Here is a 12,744-nt window from a genome sequence, read left to right as displayed (position 1 = left end):
CAACAGCAACCCTCAGGGCTGGCAAGACAGCCTCACGGGCTGGATCCTGCTATCCAAGTCTCAGTGAAAGTCTGTGCTCTCGGAGCTTGGGGAAGCGGCAGCCCATCCCCCCGCAGGCCGACGAAACAGCCTCACGGCCAGGGATTCTGAAGGCAACTTCCGGAAATCGAGCCAGGGGGAGAGTGTGGCCTCGTGGTCCGACCCTTCCATTCCAGTTCCAGTGAGGCATATTCAGTTTAACCCAGGGAACGCTCATAGAACCAACATCTGCCCAGGACTAAAGCCTCTGATCACCAGACAAAGACAAGAAAAGCCAATCCTCCACGTTCAGAGATGACAAACTCCACAGAAGCACAGAAGCCCCAAAATACCAAGAAAAATAAGAAGAAAGGGGCGACTCTGGACACATTCTATGGAGCCAAAATACAAAATACAGAGCAGATAGAAGAAGATATACAAGAAAATTCTCCAAAATCTTCCAAAGGAAATAGAAACTCTCCACAAACCCATGAAGAATTTGAATCAGAAAGGACCAAAAAGATGGAAGCCCTCTGGGAGGAAAAGTGGGAAATGATGCAAAAGAAATTCACGCATCTACAAAACCAGTTTGACCAAACTGTAAAAGAAAACCAGGCTTTAAAGCAAGAACTAATAAAGCAAAGCCAAAACACCAAGAAATTAGAAGAGAACATAAAATATCTCACCGACAAGGTGATAGATCTGGAAAACAGGGGGAGAAGAGAAAATTTAAGAATAATTGGACTCCCAGAAAAGCCAGAAATAAACACCAAACTGGACATGGTGATACAAGATATAATCAAAGAAAATTGCCCAGAGATTCTAGAACAAGGGGGCAATACAGCCACTGACAGAGCTCACAGAACACCTTCTACACTAAACCCCCAAAAGACAACTCCCAGGAATGTAATTGCCAAATTCCAAAGCTATCAAACAAAAGAAAAAATCCTACAGGAAGCCAGAAAAAGACAATTTAGATATAAAGGAATGCCAATCAGGGTCACACAAGACCTTGCAAGTTCTACGCTGAATGATCGTAAGGCATGGAACATGATCTTCAGAAAGGCAAGAGAGCTGGGTCTCCAACCAAGAATCAGCTACCCAGCAAAACTGACTATATACTTCCAAGGGAAAGTATGGGCATTCAACAAAATAGAAGACTTCCAACTTTTTGCAAAGAAAAGACCAGAGCTCTGTGGAAAGTTTGATACCGAAAATCAAAGAGCAAGGAATACCTGAAAAGGTAAATATTAAGGAAAGGGGAAAAATGTTATCTTCTTTTACTCAAACTCTCTTCTATAAGGACTACATTTATATCAACCTATGTATACTAATATGTGGGGAAAATGTAATGTATAAATAGGGGGTAAAGAAAGACCAAATAGAATAATGGTTCTCACACAAAGATTCACAGGGGAAGGGGAGGGGAAGAAAACTCCTATAAGAAGGAGAGGAAGAGAGGGGGGGGGGTTTACTTAAACCTCAATCTCAGGGAAATCAACTCTGAGAGGGAAAAACATCCAGATCCATTGGGATCTTGAATTCTATCTTACCCAACAAAGGTAAGGAGAAGGGAAAACCAAGGGGGGGAGGGGGAGAGGGAGAACAAAAAGGGAGGGAAAGAGAGGGGGGAGGGGGAGGGAACAAAAAGGGAGGGACTAAAAAGGGAAACATCAAGGGAGGGGACAAGGGGGACTGATTTAAAGTAAATCACTGGACTAAAAGGTAGAGCCGAAGAAGAAAAGGTTAGAATTAGGGAAGGCAATCAAAATGCCAGGGAGTCCACAAATGACAATCATAACTTTGAACGTGAATGGGATGAACTCACCCATAAAATGTAGACGAATAGCTGAATGGATTAGAATCCAAAACCCTACCATATGTTGTCTTCAAGAAACACACATGAGGCGGGTTGACACCCACAAGGTCAGAATTAAAGGATGGAGTAAGACCTTCTGGGCCTCAACTGATAGAAAGAAGGCAGGAGTGGTAATCATGATATCTGATAAAGCCAATGCAAAAATAGACCTGATCAAAAGGGATAGGGAAGGTAATTATATTTTGTTAAAAGGGACTCTAGACAATGAGGAAATATCATTAATCAACATGTATGCACCAAATAATATAGCACCCAAATTTCTAATGGAGAAACTAGGAGAATTGAAGGAAGAAATAGACAATAAAACCATACTAGTGGGAGACTTAAACCAACCATTATCAAATTTAGATAAATCAAATCAAAAAATAAATAAGAAAGAGGTAAAAGAAGTGAATGAAATCTTAGAAAAATTAGAATTAATAGACATATGGAGAAAAATAAATAGGGATAAAAAGGAATACACCTTCTTCTCAGCACCACATGGCACATTCACAAAAATTGACCATACATTAGGTCACAGAAACATAGCACACAAATGCAAAAAAGCAGAAATAATGAATGCAGCCTTCTCAGATCACAAGGCAATAAAAATAATGATTAGTAATGGTACATGGAAAACCAAATCTAAAACCAATTGGAAATTAAACAATATGATACTCCAAAACCGTTTAGCTAAAGAAGAAATCATAGAAACAATTAATAATTTCATCAAGGAAAATGACAATGGCGAAACATCCTTTCAAACCTTTTGGGATGCAGCCAAAGCGGTAATCAGAGGCAAATTCATATCCCTGAAAGCTCATATTAACAAACAAGGGAGAGCAGAGATCAATCAATTGGAAATGCAATTGAAAAAACTCGAAAGCGATCAAATTAAAAACCCCCAGCAGAAAACCAAATTAGAAATCCTAAAAATTAAGGGAGAAATTAATAAAATCGAAAGTGATAGAACTATTGATTTAATAAATAAGACAAGAAGCTGGTACTTTGAAAAAACAAACAAAATAGACAAAGTACTGGTCAATCTAATTAAAAAAAGGAAGGAAGAAAAGCAAATTCACAGCATTAAAGATGAAAAGGGGGACAGCACCTCCAATGAGGAGGAAATTAAGGCAATCATTAGAAATTACTTTGCCCAATTATATGGCAATAAATACACCAATTTAGGAGAAATGGATGAATATATACAAAAATACAAACTGCCTAGACTAACAGAAGAGGAAATAGAATTCTTAAATAATCCCATATCAGAAATTGAAATCCATCAAGCCATCAAAGAACTTCCTAAGAAAAAATCCCCAGGGCCTGATGGATTCACCTGTGAATTCTATCAAACATTCAGAGAACAGTTAACCCCAATACTATACAAACTATTTGACATAATAAGCAAAGAGGGAGTTCTACCAAACTCCTTTTACGACACAAACATGGTACTGATTCCAAAACCAGGCAGGTCAAAAACAGAGAAAGAAAACTATAGGCCAATCTCCCTAATGAATATAGATGCAAAAATCTTAAATAGGATACTAGCAAAAAGACTCCAGCAAGTGATCAGAAGGATCATTCACCATGATCAAGTAGGATTCATACCAGGGATGCAGGGCTGGTTCAACATTAGGAAAACCATCCACATAATTGACCATATCAACAAGCAAACTAGCAAGAACCACATGATTATCTCAATAGATGCAGAAAAAGCCTTTGATAAAATACAACACCCATTCCTATTAAAAACACTAGAAAGCATAGGAATAGAAGGGTCATTCCTAAAAATAATAAACAGTATATATCTAAAACCAACAGCTAATATCATCTGCAATGGGGATAAACTAGATGCATTCCCAATAAGATCAGGAGTGAAACAAGGATGCCCATTATCACCTCTACTATTTGACATTGTACTAGAAACACTAGCAGTAGCAATTAGAGAAGATAAAGAAATTGAAGGCATCAGAATAGGCAAGGAGGAGACCAAGTTATCACTCTTTGCGGATGACATGATGGTCTACTTAAAGAATCCTAGAGATTCAACCAAAAAGCTAATTGAAATAATCAACAACTTTAGCAAAGTTGCAGGATACAAAATAAACCCACATAAATCATCAGCTTTTCTATATATCTCCAACACAGCTCAGCAGCAAGAACTAGAAAGAGAAATCCCATTCAAAATCACCTTAGACAAAATAAAATACCTAGGAATCTATCTCCCAAGACAAACACAGGAACTATATGAACACAACTACAAAACACTCGCCACACAACTAAAACTAGACTTGAACAATTGGAAAAACATTAACTGCTCATGGATAGGACGAGCCAATATAATAAAAATGACCATCCTACCCAAACTTATTTATCTATTTAGTGCCATACCCATTGAACTACCAAAATACTTCTTCACTGATTTAGAAAAAAACATAACAAAGTTCATTTGGAAGAACAAAAGATCAAGGATATCCAGGGAAATAATGAAAAAAAACACATATGATGGGGGCCTTGCAGTCCCAGACCTCAAACTATATTACAAAGCAGCAGTCATCAAAACAATTTGGTACTGGCTAAGAAACAGAAAGGAAGATCAGTGGAATAGACTGGGGGAAAACGACCTCAGCAAGACAGTATACGATAAACCCAAAGATCCCAGCTTTTGGGACAAAAATCCACTATTCGATAAAAACTGCTGGGAAAATTGGAAGACAGTGTGGGAGAGACTAGGAATAGATCAACACCTCACACCCTACACCAAGATAAATTCAAAATGGGTGAGTGACTTAAACATAAAGAAGGAAACCATAAGTAAATTGGGTAAACACAGAATAGTATACATGTCAGACCTTTGGGAGGGGAAAGGCTTTAAAACCAAGCAAGATATAGAAAGAATCACAAAATGTAAAATAAATAATTTTGACTACATCAAACTAAAAAGCTTTTGTACAAACAAAACCAATATAACTAAAATCAGAAGGGAAACAACAAATTGGGAAAAAATCTTCATAGAAACCTCTGACAAAGGTTTAATTACTCATATTTATAATGAGCTAAATCAATTGTACAAAAAATCAAGCCATTCTCCAATTGATAAATGGGCAAGGGAAATGGATAGGCAGTTCTCAGATAAAGAAATCAAAACTATTAACAAGCACATGAAGAAGTGTTCTACATCTCTTATAATCAGAGAGATGCAAATCAAAACAACTCTGAGGTATCACCTCACACCTAGCAGATTGGCTAACATAACAGCAAAGGAAAGTAATGAATGCTGGAGGGGATGTGGCAAAGTAGGGACATTAATTCATTGCTGGTGGAGTTGTGAACTGATCCAACCATTCTGGAGGGCAATTTGGAACTATGCCCAAAGGGCGACAAAAGAATATCTACCCTTTGACCCAGCCATAGCACTGCTGGGTCTGTACCCCAAAGAGATAATGGACACAAAGACTTGTACAAAAATATTCATAGCTGCGCTCTTTGTGGTGGCCCAAAACTGGAAAACGAGGGGATGCCCATCAATTGGGGAATGGCTGAACAAACTGTGGTATATGTTGGTGATGGAATACTATTGTGCTCAAAGGAATAATAAAGTGGAGAAGTTCCATGGAGACTGGAACAACCTCCAGGAAGTGATGCAGAGCGAGAGGAGCAGAACCAGGAGAACATTGTACACAGAGACTAATACACTGTGGTATAATCGAACGTAATGGACTTCTCCATTAGGGGCGGTGTAATGTCCCTGAACAACTTTCAGGGATCCAGGAGAAAAAAAAACACCATTCATAAGCAAAGGATAAACTATGGGAGTGGAAACACCGAGAAAAAGCAACTGCTTGAATACAGAGGTTGAGGGGACATGACAGAGGATAGACTTTAAATGAACACTCTAATGCAAATACTATCAACAAAGCAATGGGTTCAAATCAAGAAAACATCTAATGCCCAGTGGACTTACGCGTCGGCTATGGGGGGTGGGGGGGAGGAAAAGAAAATGATCTTTAACGAATAATGCTTGGAAATGATCAAATAAAATATATTTAAAAAAAAATAATCTCTTAAATTCTTTTCCATTGTTTCACCAACTCTATAGCCACCTTCATTCTACCTTGAGACTAGAATTGGTCTCCTTTTTCACCAATTTGGCCTTACTCAACAATCAATATTATCAACTGATTCTATTGTCTCTTATTTCTTTTATTTTATCTTAATGTTATTTTAGATTCTGTTCCATAATTTTCCTAAATACTCCTTGGAAACTGATGTCCTTCAAGTTTTCTTTAATTTCTATAAAATTTTTCCAAATGTCATCTTTCTTAAATAAGCTTCTGACCCTTTCCACTATCCAACCCTCTCCAACTTACCTATCTGATTTTCTGATGCTTAATTAGCTTAAGTACTCTGATCTTTCACCTATTCTAAACAGGAGTGGGGAATAGATTAGCTCTGGAAGATCTAATAATCCAGACCTTCATCCTCTCAAGAGATGGGAGTAAAATTATAGCAATTTAGCAGAAGGAACATTTTATGAGGATTTAGGAAACCTGAGTTCTAATCCCTGATCTGACATTAAGGATGAGTTTCTATTGCTCAGTCTGTCAGACAGAGAAGGGACAAAGTATAGGAGGTCAGAAAAGTTGGTCACTAATGTCTTTTTGAATTTTCAGAGTGCATATTTATATGTGATTTGAGATCCAATTCATTATGCAACATATTAGCCTTATAGTTAGCAAGAGTTGAATTTTCCCTGTCTAGGTCTGAAGTTTCTTGCTTATAAAATGAAGAAATTGGATTAACTAATCCTTAGTGTTTCTTTTGTCTCAGAGAGTTTTCGTTTGGATCAAATATTCTTTTAGCATAAAAATTCTTGAGTATTTAAAAATTGCTAATAATGTACATAGAAATTTATATTCTTAACATATTACAACCATCATATAGAGGTGGTAGAGAAAAATCATAGTGAAGAAAGTTTAGAAAATTATCTCTTAAGACTATGTTATAAATAGAAGAGGAAAATCAAAGACTTAAGCTTCCCTGCCTCCAAATTCAGTCTCTTTCAATTTGATATGGAAACTATTTGAAAATGTTGTAAGAACTTTATTTAATCAAAATCTTGTTATACATAATATGATAAAAATAAAAACCTCATGAATCTATAATCACCTACAGAGACATTGTTGAATGTAGCTTAAGATTTAAAGATGTACAATAGCAAATGATCTCAAAAAATTCACAAGGACATTTGCTGACAGGAACAAGTGACTCTCCATATATATTCATTTATATATGTGTATATATATATATTTAATATTCACTTAAGATATTAGTTCCAAATACTTTCTCCTTTTAACCTAACCCCTTCCTTTGAAAAGGCTGCCAATATGATACTAGTTTAGCATGTGAAGTCAGGAAAAACACATTTCTACGTTAGCCATATTTTTAAAAATTAAAAAAATAAAAGGAAAAAAAGTTTGCTTCACTTTACACTCAAAGTTCAACATTTCTCTCTCTGAAAGGTATCATTATTTTCCTTTAGAATTATCTTACATTACTGTATTAATCAATCTTTCACTGTTGTCGCTGTTAAAATATTGCTCTTTATATATATAATGTTATGTTATCCTGGTTCTGCCCACCTACACATTATATCAGAATAGGTCTTCTTAAGTTTTTCTGAAATCAACCCCCTCCTAATTTCTTATAGAATAGTTTTCTATCAAAATCATAAACTACAATTGAAGAAAAACTTACTCTTTCAAACTTAAAGAGGAAGAATCATAAGGTCAGGACTCAACAAAGATGCTGTAGAGCTTTAGAAATACTTCAACACTTTATCATCACTGTGGATATCCCATTTCTCCACTTCTACTTTTATAGAACAAAAGTCCTGTATAACCTTTTTCATAGGATCACAAATTAGAACAGGAAGAGAACTCCAGTATAACTCTCATTATAAAAAAGAGAGAAGTTTGAATACTAGGGAAGTGTGAACCTTAAAAATTCTCAGACCCTACTTCATAAGGTTGGATTGTGAAACTTAAAAAATTCCCAGACCCTACTTCATAAGATTTGGTTAAGACCATCCCCATTTGGGCAGTGAAGGTACTTGATCAGGAATGTGAGAACTCTACTCCACCCCTACTTAAGTCTGCCCTAGGGGGAAGATGAAGTTGTAAACTCCTTGCTGAACAATGAAAAGTACTTAAACCCATACTTATAATAAGACAAAAAGTTCTTAAGCTGTGCCTATTTTTAGAACTAATACAAAAGGGTGCTAAGTACCTATAAAGGTCAGGCAACTTGTGAACTTACAAGGAGCAAAAAGGTGAAAACTTACTCAGAGATTCTAATCTACTCAGGTGTGAATTACTCAAAAGATTAGTCTACTCAGGTGTGAACTAAGAATGGTCTGTCCTTTGAAAAACATCTACTTTGATTGGTAGATGTGAGAATTTAGGGGAGGAGACATAGAAGAAAATTCCTTTTAAAAGGAGAAGAGAAACTGAGAACAGGGACAGGCTTTTAGAACAGTCTCTTGAGACAGTCTCTTGAAGACAGTCTGAGGGAAGCTGACTCTGGCTGGAACCCAGCTCATGCCGGCCTAGGCTGGTATAGTCCTTTTCTCATTATTTCCTTTTTCTCTCATTCTCTCCTTTTCTTTAATTCCACATTTGTATTAATTAAAATCTCTATAAAACCCAGCTGACTTGGGTATATTGAATAATTGGGAATTTTTCCCTGGCGACCACCTTATATATTGATTTAAAAACAAGACATTGTAGTGAAAACGTATTTTCTGCGGTCACAATTTACTCATCCACTCTTATATCTACTACAATTTATGTCTTCCACTATTTTAATCACTACAATTTATGGCCTCAACTATTTTAACTCTTACAGAAGTTACATGATTTGCTGAAGGTCATACATGAAGTGAGCATCAAAATTAGCATCTGTGTTCAGGTCTTTTTACTCCGGTGTTCACCATTCTGCTAATGAAAGATGCTATGGCCAAAACAAAAAAAACTATCACCCTAGAGCCCTGGTGTTTTGACTCTGAATTTAGTTTGTCTACAGTGATCTATAGTTAGCCACCAACTTTCCTGGATACAAAATTTTTCTATCTTGCTAGATCCTGCTAGAGTTTCTGTCCTGTAAATAAGCTTAAGGAATGTAACATTTTGGTGAAGATGTATTTATTAAATACATAAGTGCAAATGATTATAGGGTAGTTTACTTTTATATTTAGAAAGGAAGGTTGCAGTATTTTCCTCAATTTGCTTAATTGATTACTTTATCTCCCTGTATAGATTTTATTTCCCCACTATGAACTATCTGACAGAATCTTAACCAGCATATTCTTCTGCAGTGCATTACTTTTACATTAAAAGGGTGAATGTTACCTCGGGGAAAGAGGACAAGCATCCTCACCAACTTTTTAGCCTCTTCTGAATTACACTACTTATGTGATTAACCACTGTCTGATACCAAGTTCTTTAAGTCCTTCTCCCATTGTCATTGCTTATAAAGAGTAACATTATATTTAACAAGATAGACATCAAAATTTAAGTGGATGCCAATTAACCTAAAATGTGAACTGACTTTTAAATACAAGTCATTTCTATCAAGCAAGCTTTTTCTACAGGTTTAGTAGATAGCTGTCAACACAATACCACCCAAGCATCAATTTTAAGCAATTTAATTTTTTTAAGTTTATAATATTACCTTGATTGTGATTACATATCACAAATTTATACTATTTTGCATCAATTACTGAGGAGCTGAACTAATTTTGTACATTATTATATTTTAATCATTTTCATAATTAAGATTTAATTTATATCCTTTTCTCTTCTCTTTTCCATCTGAAGTTTATATTTCTATTAGCTTGCTACACAGATTTTAAGCAATTTCCCTGCCAATTAAATGACATTTTATTTTCCTACCTGAATTGACTGCTAGGGAAATGGACCTTTAGAGACTTTAATCCTATTTATCAAAATGCCTCCACCCATCCTATTAATCATGTGTTTACACAAATAAAGTTATTATTATTATTTTATTATATCCTCATCTTCATTCCACACATACATGCATACATGATATACACATGTGCATGTACATGAGGGTAACATAATTAGACATAAACAAGCATATTATACTGTCATAGAAGACATGTATGCACATATATAGTGTGTATATTTATATGCATATATGTAATTTAGTTGAGTAAATATTTTATTTCTAAAAAGTGCTAGGAACAATGTGGTATACATTTAAAATATATAATTTATAATTACTTGCCTCTTTCCCTACCTCCCACATAACTTTCTTTAAAGGGAAAATATTATATAGTTTATTTAATATTTCTTCAAAGAATAAGACCAAGTATATGAATCTCTGTATATGAAAAGTCATTGTTGAGTCAACTATGAAAATATTCCATAATAGTCAATAAGATCATGAATGCTTATTTTAAATCAACTTGTAGAAACTGGCACCTCACTAGTTTGGAGTTTTGGGGTTTTTTTTTTGATTAATATTAGTATATTCAGTGGGGAAATATACCTTTATTTAATTTATGCTTGACAGAATAACAATAATGATATAAACAAAAACCAGTCAAGAGACTTCAGGGTAAATGTGGCTGCAGTTTAGATGTAGGAATCTACTTCTCTACATCGCCTGCCAATATTGATTATCTCAAAAGGCCTCAAAAACAAATTAATATGAAAACAGGGACTCCACAGTAGGAGTAGCATTGAAGCTATGTGGTATTTGGACATTTCCATACTATAAGGAGGTAAAATAGCTTCCACCAAAACAAGAGCTGACCTACCCTCCTCTACCCCACCTACAGAGCCAGTGAACTAGACTTAGAGCCAATGCACACTAGAATCAGTGAGCAAGTAAGGGGATCCTCTAGGTCACTGGCAGCTAACTAAGACCACCAAAGACCTACTCCTAAGAGCAGCTAGACTTGAGACACCAAAAGGTGGAAGATCACAGACCTTGGGCATGGAGATAGCACAGAGAAGGACTACAAACAGTAGAACCTGTGGAGACTTGAGGGGTGGCCTCAGCCAAAAACCACTCTCCTTAGCTTCATACACAGAGCACCTTCCCTCCTCACTCAGACTCTTTATTGGAAAGGGAAGGAAACACCAGCTTAGCAATGGCAAAAAATGCCCAGAAAATACAACTTCCAACCACCAAGAAGATCGAGAAGAAGGCATTGACTCTGGATAAATTTTATGGAGAAAAAAAATCCAGACTACAGAGGAAACAACAGAGGACGACAAACAATTAAATACATCCAAACCAAACAAACAAACAAACCCAGAAATTGGCTACAAACTTTTAAAGAATTTAAATCTGAGATTTTAAGAAAAATGGAGGAGTTTTGACAAGAAAAGTTGGAAATAATTCAAAAAGAAAATAACAGTCTTAAAGACAGGAACTCCCAATTGAAGAAAGAAGCCCGGAAATCAAATGAAATGATAAACAGATTGGAGAACACAATTAAACAGCTGGAAACCATGAAAAGCAGAGTAGACCAAGCCAAAAAGGAAAATCAAAAGATTATAGCAGAAAATCAGTCTTTAAAGACCAGAATTGGGCATTTGGAAGTCAAGGATCTCTCAAAACAGCAAGAATAATAAAGCAAAGTCAAAAGACTGATGATATAGAAGGAAACATGAAATATCTCACTGAGAAGATAACTGATATTGAAAATCAATCTAGAAGAGACAATCTGAGAATCATTGATCTCAGGATCATGAGGGAGGATCAGTGCAATAGACTTGGCATAAGTGACCTCAGCAAGATAGTATATGATAAACCCAAAGATCCCAACTTTTGGTAGAAAAATCCACTATTTGACAAAAACTTCTGGGAAAATTGGAAGACAGTATAAGAGAGATTAGGTTTAGATCAACATCTCATACCCTACACCAAGATAAACTCAGAATGGGTGAATGACTTAAATATAAAGAAGGAAAGTTTAAGTAAATTAGATGAACACAGAATAGTATATTTTTCAGATCTTTGGGAAATTAAAGATTTTAAGACCAAGCAAAAGAGTCAGAAAAAATTACAAAATGTAAAATGAATAATTTTGATTACATCAAATTAAAAAGGTTTTGTATAAACAAAACCAATGCAACCAAAATTAGAAGGGAAGCAACAAATTGGGAAAACAATCTTTATAACAAAAACCTCTGACAAATGTCTAATCTCAAATTTATAAGGAGCTAAATCAATTGTACAAAAAATCAAGCCTTTCTCCAATTGATAAATGGGCAAGAGATGTGAATAGGCAATTTTTAGATAAAGTAATCAAAACTATAAATAAACATATGAAAATATGTTCTAAATCTCTTATAATCAGAGAGATGCAAATCAAAATAATTCTGAGGTATCATCTCACACCAAGCAGATTGGCTAACATGAGAGCAAAGAAAAGTAATAAATGTTGGAAGAGATGTGGTAAAATTAGGACATTAATACATTTCTGGTAGAGTTGTGAACTGTTCCAACCATTCTGGATTGCAATTTAGAACTATGTCCAAAGGGCACTAAAAGGCTGCCTGCCCTTTGATCCAGCCATAGTACTACTGAGGTTGTACCCCAAAGAGATAATAAGGAAAAAAAAAAAACTTGTACAAGAATATTTATAGCTGTGCTCTTTGTGGTGGCAAAAAGTTGAAAAATGAGGGGATGCCCTCCAATTGGGGAATGGCGTAACAAATTGTCATATATTTTGGTGATGGAATACTATTGTGCTAAAAGGAATAATAATGGAGGAATTCTATGTTAACTGGAACAACCTCCAGGAACTGATGCAGAGTAAAAAGAGC

The sequence above is a fragment of the Monodelphis domestica genome, chromosome 3 (genome assembly GCF_027887165.1).
Source record: "Monodelphis domestica isolate mMonDom1 chromosome 3, mMonDom1.pri, whole genome shotgun sequence".
NCBI lineage: Eukaryota > Metazoa > Chordata > Mammalia > Didelphimorphia > Didelphidae > Monodelphis > Monodelphis domestica.
The sequence above is the reverse complement of the archived record's forward strand: the minus strand, read 5'-3'. Positions refer to the sequence as shown.